This window comes from Molothrus ater, chromosome 12 (genome assembly GCF_012460135.2).
Source record: "Molothrus ater isolate BHLD 08-10-18 breed brown headed cowbird chromosome 12, BPBGC_Mater_1.1, whole genome shotgun sequence".
Taxonomy (NCBI): Eukaryota; Metazoa; Chordata; class Aves; order Passeriformes; family Icteridae; genus Molothrus; species Molothrus ater.
In genome coordinates this window covers 16,652,018-16,664,291 of record NC_050489.2, presented here as the reverse complement: position 1 = coordinate 16,664,291, position 12,274 = coordinate 16,652,018, and the positions used below count along the sequence as shown (strand labels likewise).

The following is a 12,274-nucleotide window of genomic DNA, read 5'->3' as shown; positions in this document are numbered from 1 at the left end:
ATTCCCCAGCTGCAATTTTGGTCAACCACATCACCAAGATCCAGACTCCTTCACTTGACAGTGGTTCTTGGGGCTCCAAAGATGCAGCCCTCAAGTTTCAGACTCAAGCAGAAGCAAAACAACTAACGTTCTCATCTTGACCTATAGATAAGAGGTGGTTTCCTGAAGAGAGTGCTGATGTGCAGTTTAAAATGAAAGTCACAACTAAAACACAAATAAGTAACTGCATTTTGCAATTAAATGTACAATACAAACTGATAGTTGCAGGAAGATAAACTTAAACATGAAACTACTTTTTAGTATCCCTTTAATTCTTAGATTTTAATTACAGAAGTACAATTATCTCTGAGATAAGATGAAATATAAATGTATCTATGCAAGCACACATGAAATTATACCTTAAACTAAGTCAATACACAGCGCTATAGCTGTGTATCTATTGAGTATGCATACATCCTCTGTACTTTATGCAAGTCATTTTTAAAGTAATTGAATGTTTAACACAGGTCCTCCAAAGACATCATTTACTTTGCTGTGCTACAGCATAAGTGAACTGATCAGTACTGCTGTGGCAAAGAAACTAGTTTCATACAAAAATAATTAATCCCACCTCATGGATAAACCATAGACTTGACCACGTCTTTCAAGAGAATAGAGCTCATTACATTTATGAATTATTTTCTCACTATTACTGATTTACATATAACTTCAACTTCTCAAACTCACTCCCACTGTGCCCAATACATAAGTTATTTTTAACTGACAGTCTTGAAATAACGAAGGCAAGGGAGGCAACCACATCTATTTCAGGGTCAAACAAGGCCAACTCCTAAAATCACAACACAGGATTCCTGGGGGCGAGTGTGAAATAAGCAAATTGCATTTGGAACGTCTCTACTTCTAATTGGTACAACTTTCTTCCATAAGTTAAGTAGGTGGTGCATCTGGAAACCGTCCTTTGGAGTTCTACACTTCATACATGTTTCTAAGCCCATGAACGTCATCCACCAGAAATGCAGTGACAGCCCTGTCACCCACTTTTGCTGCCACAAGAATTCAGCTGCCTTTTCAGCAAGAAAAACCCAGCCAGCCACAGAACTCAACCTCAATATCTTTTTCCCTAACGGTTGTTGCAGCAGCGCTCATTTTGCACCAGCCCTGGGTGAAAACAATTTTCACTGTCTCTTTAACGAAAACCTTGTTATGCAGGAAGTATGATAAACTTCTGCTTATTCATTTACCCACAATATTGTTCTACACTAGTGACTGGAATCCCAGTGGCTTAATACTGATACTGTACGTCATGAGTTGCCTACTGGAGAGTAATTATCTCGTTCTCACAGGAAGCCAAAGGCCCAAGATCCTTTGGTAATCAGCATTACAACACTCAGGGAAAAATATCAAAACAGCCAACATAAAATCTAGTATGCTCAGGGGGCAAAGTTATCAAAAACATGCTCTAAAAGACTGGAGAAGGGAGAAATCCAGAACCAGTTAATGCAAATATAAAATGAAATTAATCAAAGCAATTCAAATTTCTCTTTTAACAAGGTGCTGACTGGCCTTAATACCCTCCATTAACTTCAAAGAGGATTTGAGGAATTCTCACAGAAGCTGTTTCCAAGAGAAGCTTCTCCTATACCTTAAATCATCCATTTAAACAGCATTAAAGACAACTGAACCAGTTGAAGCACAGCTCTGTAGCCGTACACAAGGATTTCATCCCAGGCATAGACCTCTTCTCACAGGACAGTTCTTCTCCTTAAGGAGAATGGAGGAGCAGAGTTCTGCAGTTTGCCAAGGATGGGAAGGCTACCTAAACCATAAGATGGAATTATGCAGATGGTCAATCACTCTGAATGAAGGCCAATGAGGTATTTTATGTAGCACTCATATGATCCCATGTCCACATCTTCCATCTAGCCATACTACACACATACGGTTGTTTGCTATCTTACTAAAAAAATTATTAGCCTAAATATACTTCAATCTCTGTAAGCATCATCACATGCATTGCTTCTACTTTCACTAAAACACAATCTTTTAAGAAGTGAAATATTTTCAATTCTGAAAACGCTAGTTATAGCAGCTTCACCTGTTTCACAACAGAGAAAGTCTAAAGCACAGTAATTTATCACTGTATAGAGCCCCTTAAAATTTTGCTGTCCAACACTGAGGACCATACTCCCACATCAGGGCTGGGCAGAAATGCCCTGAGGAAGCATCAAAACAGAGCTGTCATCAGACCTGAGCTCACAGAGATGAGCCACTCCTCACAGAGACCACGTTCCCAACAAGGGGAAGGTCAGTCCCACACAAAGGAGTCCTTTCCCTAATCTCCACACACAGGGCCAACTCCTAAACAGATACAAGGACAGAGCTGTGCTCCTCAGCAGTGTTTTCTCAAGACCAAGCACAGTTCAGCCATTTATCAGGAAATGGCCTGAGGTAAAACCACAGCCTGAGTCACTGGTTTCTATTAAAACACAGGTTATTTTGACATTCAGGTATGTGAATGTCAATCACAGTGAATCATTGTGGTTGATAAATAAGCAGTGCCAGTGCTGCACATTCTCATGCTGCAGCTGGTCTTGCTTGCACCCACCCCCCAGAAGCTGCATCCTCACCCCCAGGTCTCTCCATGGGAAAGTCAAATCACAACAACACACCAGGCCAGAAATGTGGATTCAGAAGTTTGAAAACACCAATAATGAGCTATATCCTCAGTGGGTCACCACTGAGAAGCATCTGGCATGAATACCAGTCTTAAGCAGCATTCCCACCTCCATCCACCCACTTTGTCTGTGCCCGTACAAATGTTTGTCTGGCTGTGGCGTCAGGCAGATCAGGGAACCCATCCAGCTTTTGCCAGATTACTTTTGAGCTCCTTCAGCCCCATTTCTAACATGAAACAGAGAAGAGTATGTTAACATAACTTAGGGCCAGCACATCATTTGGAAGGGGGAGCTGAGGACCTGAATACCTCAGTTTAATTACTGGCATCAGACAGTCTAAAGCCACAGCATCTTGAGCAGCAGTACGTCAAGTTCAGTTGAAAATGCCTTTATTTAAGAAAATAGTAATTCTTATTTTTATAGTTGTCATTTTTGAGAGGAGATTTATATTTCCTGGCAAAGTCTGATATCTGTGAAACGAGGCAAGATAATGGACTTTTCTACTTCACTCTACAAAATTAATCCTGACTTAAGAAGGTTTGGCCATAGAATCTAAACATGTCAGCTTACAGATTTACAGTTACAGTTTGAACTTCTGGCTGTTTGTTGTTGAATATGTTCTGAAAAATTGTAAGAGATTCATAAATGAAAATGCAATTTCTTACAACAAACAAAAACCTCATAAGGAAACATTTTTCTCTTCCCAGTAGCCTTTAGCCCCTAACAAAATATGCAACTTCTCTGCTGGGAAATTAGGTATGTTTTAACTTGGTCTTTTTTCAGTTCCATGAAGATTTATTAATCACACAGCTCTGAAACTTTGCACCAGAATAGCCACACACCAAAACCTACTACAAATCAAATCTTAGGGGAATCCAGTGCTCCCAAAACTGGAAGAACATGTAGGTTCCTGCGTAAGCCCGATTTTCTCTTGTGTTTCTGGGAAAAGTCAGCAGCAGCAAACTACTCAATAATGCAAAAATCTGCCCACTTGTTTCCATGGGAAATTCTAAAAGGGAAAGAATAAACATGACGTCCATTGTTAATATGAGGCTTGTATGCACTTACTCATATAATAATGCACTAAATCTTCAGCTGCATGTTTTCTAAAGAAGGCACCCAGAAAAGATGAATTCTACAAATAGAGATGGTTATTTGCATTAAAACATACTTAAGTCTGACAACTCCCACCAACACAACAACAAGGGAGAATGATTTTCCCAATTAAATACTCCAGATGGTGGGGGGGAAATGGGGCTGTTCCAGACCCTCTCTCTTCTGCTGTCAGGTGCTTATTTCTCTCTTGGCTGCTCTTAAGAATGAGCCACGCTCCTGCTGTAGCCCAGGATGCTGAGCGTGCTGTGTCACATGTAAGTTTTGCATACTCAAATAAGATTCAGACCTGCTAAATAACACACAGGAAGAGCTGATTGCTCTCAAACCTTTGATGGGGTGGAGACTATTCAGTTGATACTGAAGGGTAATGGACTCTGAAACTGCTGGAAACAATGGCTGATTTGAAATAAATCTCTGTTAGAAGACATCCATGGCTCCATAGAACGTCCCTGCAACTACAGATATTTCAGATAAGGGCAATTAACATCTTTGCTCATTAACTACAGAACCTATCAGGAGACATTTATCAAATTCAGCAATTAGCAGTACTATACCACAATATGCAGTACAGTACAGTTTGTCTTTTTCTTGACATGGAAGAATTTACTGCCACGCTCACTTGTCATGATGACTTGAGAGAGTCAATGTTAATCTCGTGGAGATTAACCTGATAACAAAACAGACAAAAAGACAAACAGCAAGGAGACAGCCAACTCTGCCCCAAAACTACACAAAGAGCTTTCTGAGCTTTCTTGGAACAACATTCTCATCTAATCCATCAGACTTTGTGGTCCTCCAGCCTGCCCATCATAACCATTCCCTCCCCACTCCTCCAGGTAAGTAGGTGTTGGACCACAAGAAAAGATTCCACCTGCTCTGTGTAGTGAAATGGGTGCTCAGTCCAAGGATCCATGGGGTCTCCCCATGGGGCAAATCTGAATTACTTCTGCTTAAAGCTGCATTGTCCCAAAGTATCTCCAAGTTGGGTATTGATGCTTGGCGGGGTTTTGATTGGTTGGGTTTGAAATTTGTTGGCACATGGAAACAAATTGGGACACTGTGACCCAAATCTTCAGTAAAGGTCCACGTCAGACAAAGTCAAGGGTGCATTAGTTCAGTGGTGATGATAAGAAAAAGAGGGAGGGGGTTTTCCAGCACAATTCTCTGTGTGTGGGAGGCTGTGTGTATAAACACCCATGCATGTCTATGTGTGCATAAATGTACACACACACCTGCCTTTCCTTATAGCTACACAGTGATAAAAGACAGCAGAAATATATTCCACATTCTCTACACAAAAATACAGCAGCAACTGTCATATGCTCAGTGCAAAGTAGCTCAGGTGCAGTGACAAGATTTCATTGAGGAAGACCAGATACTCCACAGAGCTGGTCATCCAAAATAAATCAGTGGAGCTTCACTGATTTATACAAACTGGGAATCTTTACTCAGAAATCCAACAGAAGTTCAACCAAATCTAGCTCAGCAGCAAAAATGTGCATAAATCTCTTCCTTCCTCTAAATATTTAAGACAACCAAGACTGGAGGCTGTTGCATTAATTAACCTTACAAAACTGATAAAAATATAAGAGCTGCCAGTAAGAAACAGTTTACCCCACACTGTGCAGGGAAAAAAAAACCCTCCCAGTCTGCAGTGGGGCTGAAATATCAGTTCTGTGGAGCTTTAGCAAAGGGACAGGCCAAAACTGTCCATCAAAGAGCTGACAAGAAAAAACTGCTCGCAATATTAGGACATATGAGCTTAAAATATGTAAAACCTGTGCAGCAGACACCAGCAGTGGGAAGAACTTCAAATTAATTCAGATCTGAAGCAAGTTAAAAGCACAGAAGTTCATTATTAAGAAAAAGGGAAATTAAGGTCATGTAATGGAATATGTACCATGACAGGGGAGTCAAATAAGAAGGAAAAATGTATTATTTAGCTGAAATTCATATAGATTGGGGTTTTTTTGAACAAGGACATTCTTCTATTTTACTGTCAAACCCAGGTGAAAGAGCACTTCTGAAGGTTCGCTTATTTGAATTCCTGGGAATAAAATCAGACATATCATGAAGACTTTCCAAAGAGGCCTATTATCAATATGACCTTGTCTAAGCAGCCTGTAAGAAATCAACCCTTTCTCTCTGGCCAGCTTGAAAAGACAAAGGGAATTCCTCCTGAGACTTCAGTAGCACTAAATGTTAAATTGGTTGCCATGCTGATGCCCAAAAAGCTCTAAGGTCAAGCCCATCTAAGAAACCTTGTCTCCTGCTTTCAGACCTCTGCTGATAGGGATGAGGACATGCTGCCAGGTGACCACAGCTTACCACTGAGATAGTGGCCAAATCTGCCAAATTATTGCCAAGGGGCGGGAATTGGTCCCAGGCCAGAAATCAGGAGAGGAAAGGGAGGAGTTGTGTTTGACACAGCGTGCCAGACACGGTGAGGCTTTCACAGCCACTGGCCTGACTGCCCTGCCAGGTGGAGCATCTCTGCTTGGAGCAGCAACTCTCCAAGTGGGCACTGAAGACTTCAACACCTCCCAGGTAATGTGAAGAACTCAAAGAGCAGAATTACTGTCCCCCACTTTCCAGCTGAGAAGAAGAAAATCTCAGTTGAGGTTGTAGCTGCACCATGCTCTTGATCTCACCTGAAGGAACATGAGAAGCCTGAGAGATGTGGGAGAAGAACTCAGACTTCCTGACTCCAACCATGTGAATCAGCTTCAAAAACATCCTCCTCCTCCAAAACTGGGTCACAGATTCATAAGAATGACCACTCCTTAGCAGGGTTCATGTTCTCCACATTTTTGCATTTATCACTGCTGTCCATGAAACTCTCCTTTGGGAAGAAATACTCCCCAACCTGGACAAGATGGGTAAGTTATTTATCCAACTTCCTTGAAATTACTTCAGCAAAGAAGGGAAACCACCAGCTAAAATACAGCAGGAGCAGCAGTAAGAGAACCAGGGACTTCTTGCAGAAAGACTACACACACCCCTACTTCTGTAAGACAGTTGTTAGAGGAATATTGAAAAATCCCTAACTTTTGCCCAGAATATGATATACCTACAGAGTGCTAAATAGATCTTGGGTCACTATAGCAACGATGATTTAACAGAAAACAAAACCACATCCTTGTTCAAGGCTGCTCCCTGTTATCAATTCTCTTTTCAACAAATCAGCTGTGTCACACTCCACGAAATGCATCAAGCGCTTCTAAATCAGAGAGGAGAGAGGGTTCCATGTAAGGATTTCAGACCAAGCAGACACAATGTATGCTAGATTAAAATGCCACCCTTTAATGACTGCTTTAACCAGGGGCAGCCCTGAGAGCTGGGAGTGAAAGGTCATTAGCTGGTTTCAAATACAAAGGTGGCACCTGGATAATCAGTCTGTTGAGTAACAGGAAGCTGATGTGTACTGTGAACAGGAGACCTCTGTGCAGCTGGGTCCTTCAGAACTGGTTTAAGTGCTGTTCCTATGGCAGATGATCCTTGCACTTCAGTGGTTTTTACTTCTGCTTTACAGATCCCCAAAGCCTCCTGTTCACTATCTCTGTTAGGTCAACAAAAGGTGAAGAAGGAAACCACACTTGTTATCAGTAGGGTCACATCCGCTGGGCAAGGATCTGCTCCTCCCATGGAAAATTTTTGGGCTTTACAAAGCAAAAAGGCTGAAGGCAGCTGTGAGGGAAGCAACAAAATCACCTCTGTCACCTGGGAATATGAACTGAATCTGAAAGGCCATCCAAGTGTAAATTACTGAATTTGTAAGAAGCTGAGCTACCCAGGATCTCAGGTCCCATTAGAAATACAGAATCTGAATCATGGACTCTGCAATATTGACAATTCTCACCACCTCCTCAATGCTCATACCAGCTCATTACTTACTACACTTTATTTACAAGAAATTAAATTGTTGCAAAATTAAACATAGCATAAATAAAATATACATTTAGTTCTGGTTTTCATTTCAAGAAGCATTCTCCAACATAACTTATCATGCCCATGCCTTCTACCCGTAGAACAGTGAATCCCTTAGACACTGTAATAATCAAACAATTTCCATTAACAAATTTTCCCTTTTCTTTTTAATACACCCTTAACCCTGCAATTCCCAGGAAACCACATCCAATCTCAATTTGATGAACAATTACAGAACAAGGAGTGCAGTAACCCAACTAAGCTTCTGAATTCTCCATAGGGAATACTCTTATCTCATAGTTTTTGGAGAAAATATGAGCAGTCTTGAGTTCCCAGGAAAAATATTAACACAGCTCTGTGCTGTACATAGAGAAGAGAAAGGACACGCAGCAAAGCCTTCAAAAAAGCTATAGATATCCTGCTAATGACAGTCTCACTAAACTCACACTGTTATTAGGAAAAAAAAACAACAGGCACCTCCTGGGGATGAGTCAGAGCCATTTGGAATCACCTTCTGCTACAGGAGGAGGTGGGAAAACGTGCTTAAAGTGACAGTGCTTTGTCTGCCCTGCCTTACCTCCTACAATAACTTGGACAGGTCTATTTAATTTCAAGTGATATTCATCCCTCACGTCTGCAGCAGTGATTTCCCCCTGATCCTGTGTCTCTCAGCAGTAGAGAAGGACAGGAATGGAAAGTGCCCTTTCCTTCCCTCCTGCAGAGCCTGGAACCACCCGGTACCTCCTCCACTGCTGCTCTCCCTCATTGTTTAACATCTGACTGGCTGTTTGTACTGCAGGGAGTGCTGCTATTTAAATAGAGCTGACTGAAGTATGTGCAAATCCTCTGAGGAAGGGAGAAAGTGAGGGACTGGAGAAAGAGAGGGCAACTGCAGTGAAATACCAGAGTAAATATTGGAGAAAAGTGTCAGTTGACTGGGAAATGCATGATGGAGAGGACACAGAACACCAGCTAGAACCTAAATTACCTTTTGAAAGTTCTCTTACTGTGCAAAAAGATACAATGCACAGGATACTATGCAAAGCAAAGTGACACTTTGGTTTAATAAAAAAGTAATTAAAAATTTAGCTAAAATCACAAATGCATTGTGCTCATGGAGAATGAAGTGGTATGAAACTGGCATACCCAACTAGCAAACTTGTTTCAATACAACATTTAATAGTCTAGCAAGCTCCTTTTTCAAGAAAGGTGTCCTTATCATCATCTCCACAGACACACTTTGAAAAGCAGAACAGAGAACAGCCCTACAATTAGGCACTATGAAACTGGCAAACCCTTTCATCTGGGTGGCTCCTGAAAGGCTGGAGAAGAATTCCAAGGAATTGCAATAGTTCCCCCAGGGATGCCTTGCACAGAGCTTTGAAGAGATGCCTCCCAGAGAAGCCCTGTTTATCAGGAGCTAATGCATCATGCACTGCTCTTCTGTCTCACAGTGTGTTTTGGAAAACTGAGCCACCTTAGTCCTCCAGCAGCATTTTCTGTTCCAAAAGGATGATTCAGCCCTCAACAAGACACACTCACTTGTTTCCTCTGCATGCCCTGACACAGGGCCCACTCGTGGGCAAAGAAACAGAAGCACCTGCTCTCCCTGGTACTGCTTGAGAGACCAGCCAGGGGCTCCCACAACACACCAGACCATCTAGATGCATCCATGGGGATGCAATTTTGGACAAAAACCCGGTTACTTGCACAGCCAGCAGCTAAGTGATGCACACCTGAAGGTGAAAAGAAATACAAGTGCTCCCCAGTCTGCAGGAAAAATCAGCTTTCTGGAGTTCCCATGCCTGTCTACTTGGCCTAACTTATATTCCCAGACCATAAAGAAGCCATAATGCTGTAGGGGAAAATTGTGTAGCACACAGCCAATCAACACAGAGATGGCTTATACACTTGAGAGTGACACATTCAGTGAAAGAACACCCTCCCAAAACAGCATCTTTGCACACCAGGTTAGGGTGACTTCCCCCCCAGCCCCTTCCAGTTTCATATCAAAAATCTGTTTTAAAGTAACTCCAGCCTTTAAGATAAGCTGAACTTTCAGGCTGTGTCAGCACAATGGCTGCAAGTTTCACTCCCACCTTCAGCAACAATGTTTTGGTTTTCAAGTTCAATTACATTGTCAGGTCTGTGCATAATTCTGCAGCAACACCCTTGTCTTCTATCAGGATTACTGTATTAATTTATTTACTATCTCTAAAGGAAATACCTCATTTCTGTAAAACCTTCAATATTGCAAACACAAGTTTGTAACACTGAGTTTTCCAGTCAGGGAAGAAAGTGCACTTGTTCATGGCTTTGACCTCAATGAACAGTTCCTACTACGAGCCTAGGAAATTTCCACCAAGGAAATCTCAATGTTATGAGTGAACTGCTTGCCCAAAATTAAACTGGCCACAGATTTTCTAACAGAAACCAATGCTACTGAAGCACATTAGCATTTCATGGTAAATCTGAATTCAATCCATCACAGCCACCAGTGAGTGTTGTGATGTGCACTCTAAGCACTGATGAAAACATGAGTTGCTTCCCCTTGGTGAAATTTTGGTTTCAGCAGAATACAAAAGCTTCCAAATTAGATGCATGTTTGAACTCTACACCTGAACACACATCCTGCATTTTGCCCACTACTGCTTGCATCAGCTTTACTCAAAGCAGGAATGGAAAAAAGGGGTAAGTGTTCCTGCCCTCCACTATGTAATTAAAATCCACAAATGCCACCACGTCACTGCATGACACCATTGCTGCACAGCTCACAAACCTAACAGTGACCTTGGAATTGCTTGGCTACATGCTCCTACAGCACTAACAGATTCTCATGGCACTAATATGTTGAAAAAGGTGGCTTACCAGCAAATTAACCTGAGCAGAATGAGTATGAAGGGTTGAAAATCAAGAATAGCTAGTATCATTTTCCTACTTACATCTTTCCAGATACTTTTTACAGAAGAATGCTTTATATAGAGAGTTGTTTATTAATTTCCCCAGAGACAAAGAAACAGGTCAAATAAATATAAAGCCTCCTAAAATAAGGCACAGCATCCATGTTTAACCTCTGAAAAAGGCTCAAGTGCTCAGCAAGCTTCAACTAGATGTTATCAAGTCATTTTAGGGAAGTCTTATTATTGGAAAGGAAATACAAAGCTTGTAAAATAAAATAACCTGCTTTTTTCTCTATCCTGCATCCTGCTGAAAAAGACCTTTTTGCTTTCTGTTTCTGAAAAATATATAATTTTAAAATACAGATCTTTGAATATCAAATCAGATTCTGTTCTTGTTTTCTTGCAACAAATTACCAGGTCTTACTGGAAATTAACAAAACAGAAACCAAAACCAAATTCAACACTGTAAACAGCATTGCAGATGATTTCCAAATACTCCAACATTTTCAAGATTTTGATCCCTAAATTCAACTCAAAAGTTCAGAGAACAACTGAGGAAAATGCTTCTCTGCTTCAGATTTAAGTTCAAAAACTAAACCTCAAATCTTGCTCTTTGGAAAGCAAAAAAAACCAAAAAAAGTCAGACTCAGATCCAAAGTACTGATAGAAAGTTTCAGTTTGACCCACATCCCAACACCTCCGCAGCCAATCCTCACCATTTTCTGCCAGCACCACTCTCAAAGCACAGATCAAAGGTTTTACTGTACATTTGGAGCCATTCCTGTGATGTAAGGATTAGGCATGAAGAAGGACAATCTTATTTTCAAAGGTGCAACTGCCTGTGAGTGTATCTAGTGCATATCAGAGCATTACCAGCTCAGCCACAAGCACCAGTGCCAGATAAACCACACCTCTGAAATTCTTGTCTTGTCTCCCATTTTCTTTTTTATCTCATCTAAGCTCACTGTCTCTACATGCCTGCTCACCAGGAAGGTATATCTAGTCATCAGCCTCTCTATTCTTTTATTTTTATTAATATTTTAATGAAATTGTTTCCATTTCTTTCCAGTACATTGTTCGTTTGTGACATGGAGCTGGAAACTGTAGATGCCACTGAATTCTAACAGCACTTCTGAAAACACAGCCCTCCACATCTAATCCTGGCAGTAATCTAGCACTAGATTAAGTATATTATTGTCTCTAGAAATATTACATCCAGCTCTAAAAATGCAGCTGCAGATGCACACAGGAGTCAACCACATTGCAGAGAGAAAACTGTCTTCAGGATGAATACAAGTCCTGGTACTTTCAAGAGCAAAGGCTTCATCACAAAGACTCAAACTGGTTATTTCAGTAGCTGCACTAGGTTTTACTCCTGTGAAGAAAGGGAAACATAACTCTGTCCTTCAGTAACTACAAGCACCTTGGGCAAGTCATTAGGAAAACTGTTGGTGCACTCAATTCAGAAGCCCAGGTACTTCTACAAGCAACCAGTGGCTGCAAAAACCTTTATCACACCAGTAAAGAACTGAGACTCAACCCCTAAACTTATCATTTGTTCCCTCACACATTCATGAACAGAATGAAAAGCTTGTGAGCTGCAAATTACAAATCAGTGCCAAACTTGCTGGATGAGGTTTTGAAGACGTCAGACTA

General features: G+C 41.1%; 1 protein-coding gene across 1 annotated transcript in view; it reads right to left on the bottom strand.

Annotated features, from left to right (window-relative positions):
* The window catches only part of CMIP (c-Maf inducing protein), a 131,181-nt gene that overhangs the window by 62,857 nt on the left and 56,050 nt on the right, over positions 1–12,274 (bottom strand). The gene's annotated exons all lie outside the window — the stretch shown is intronic.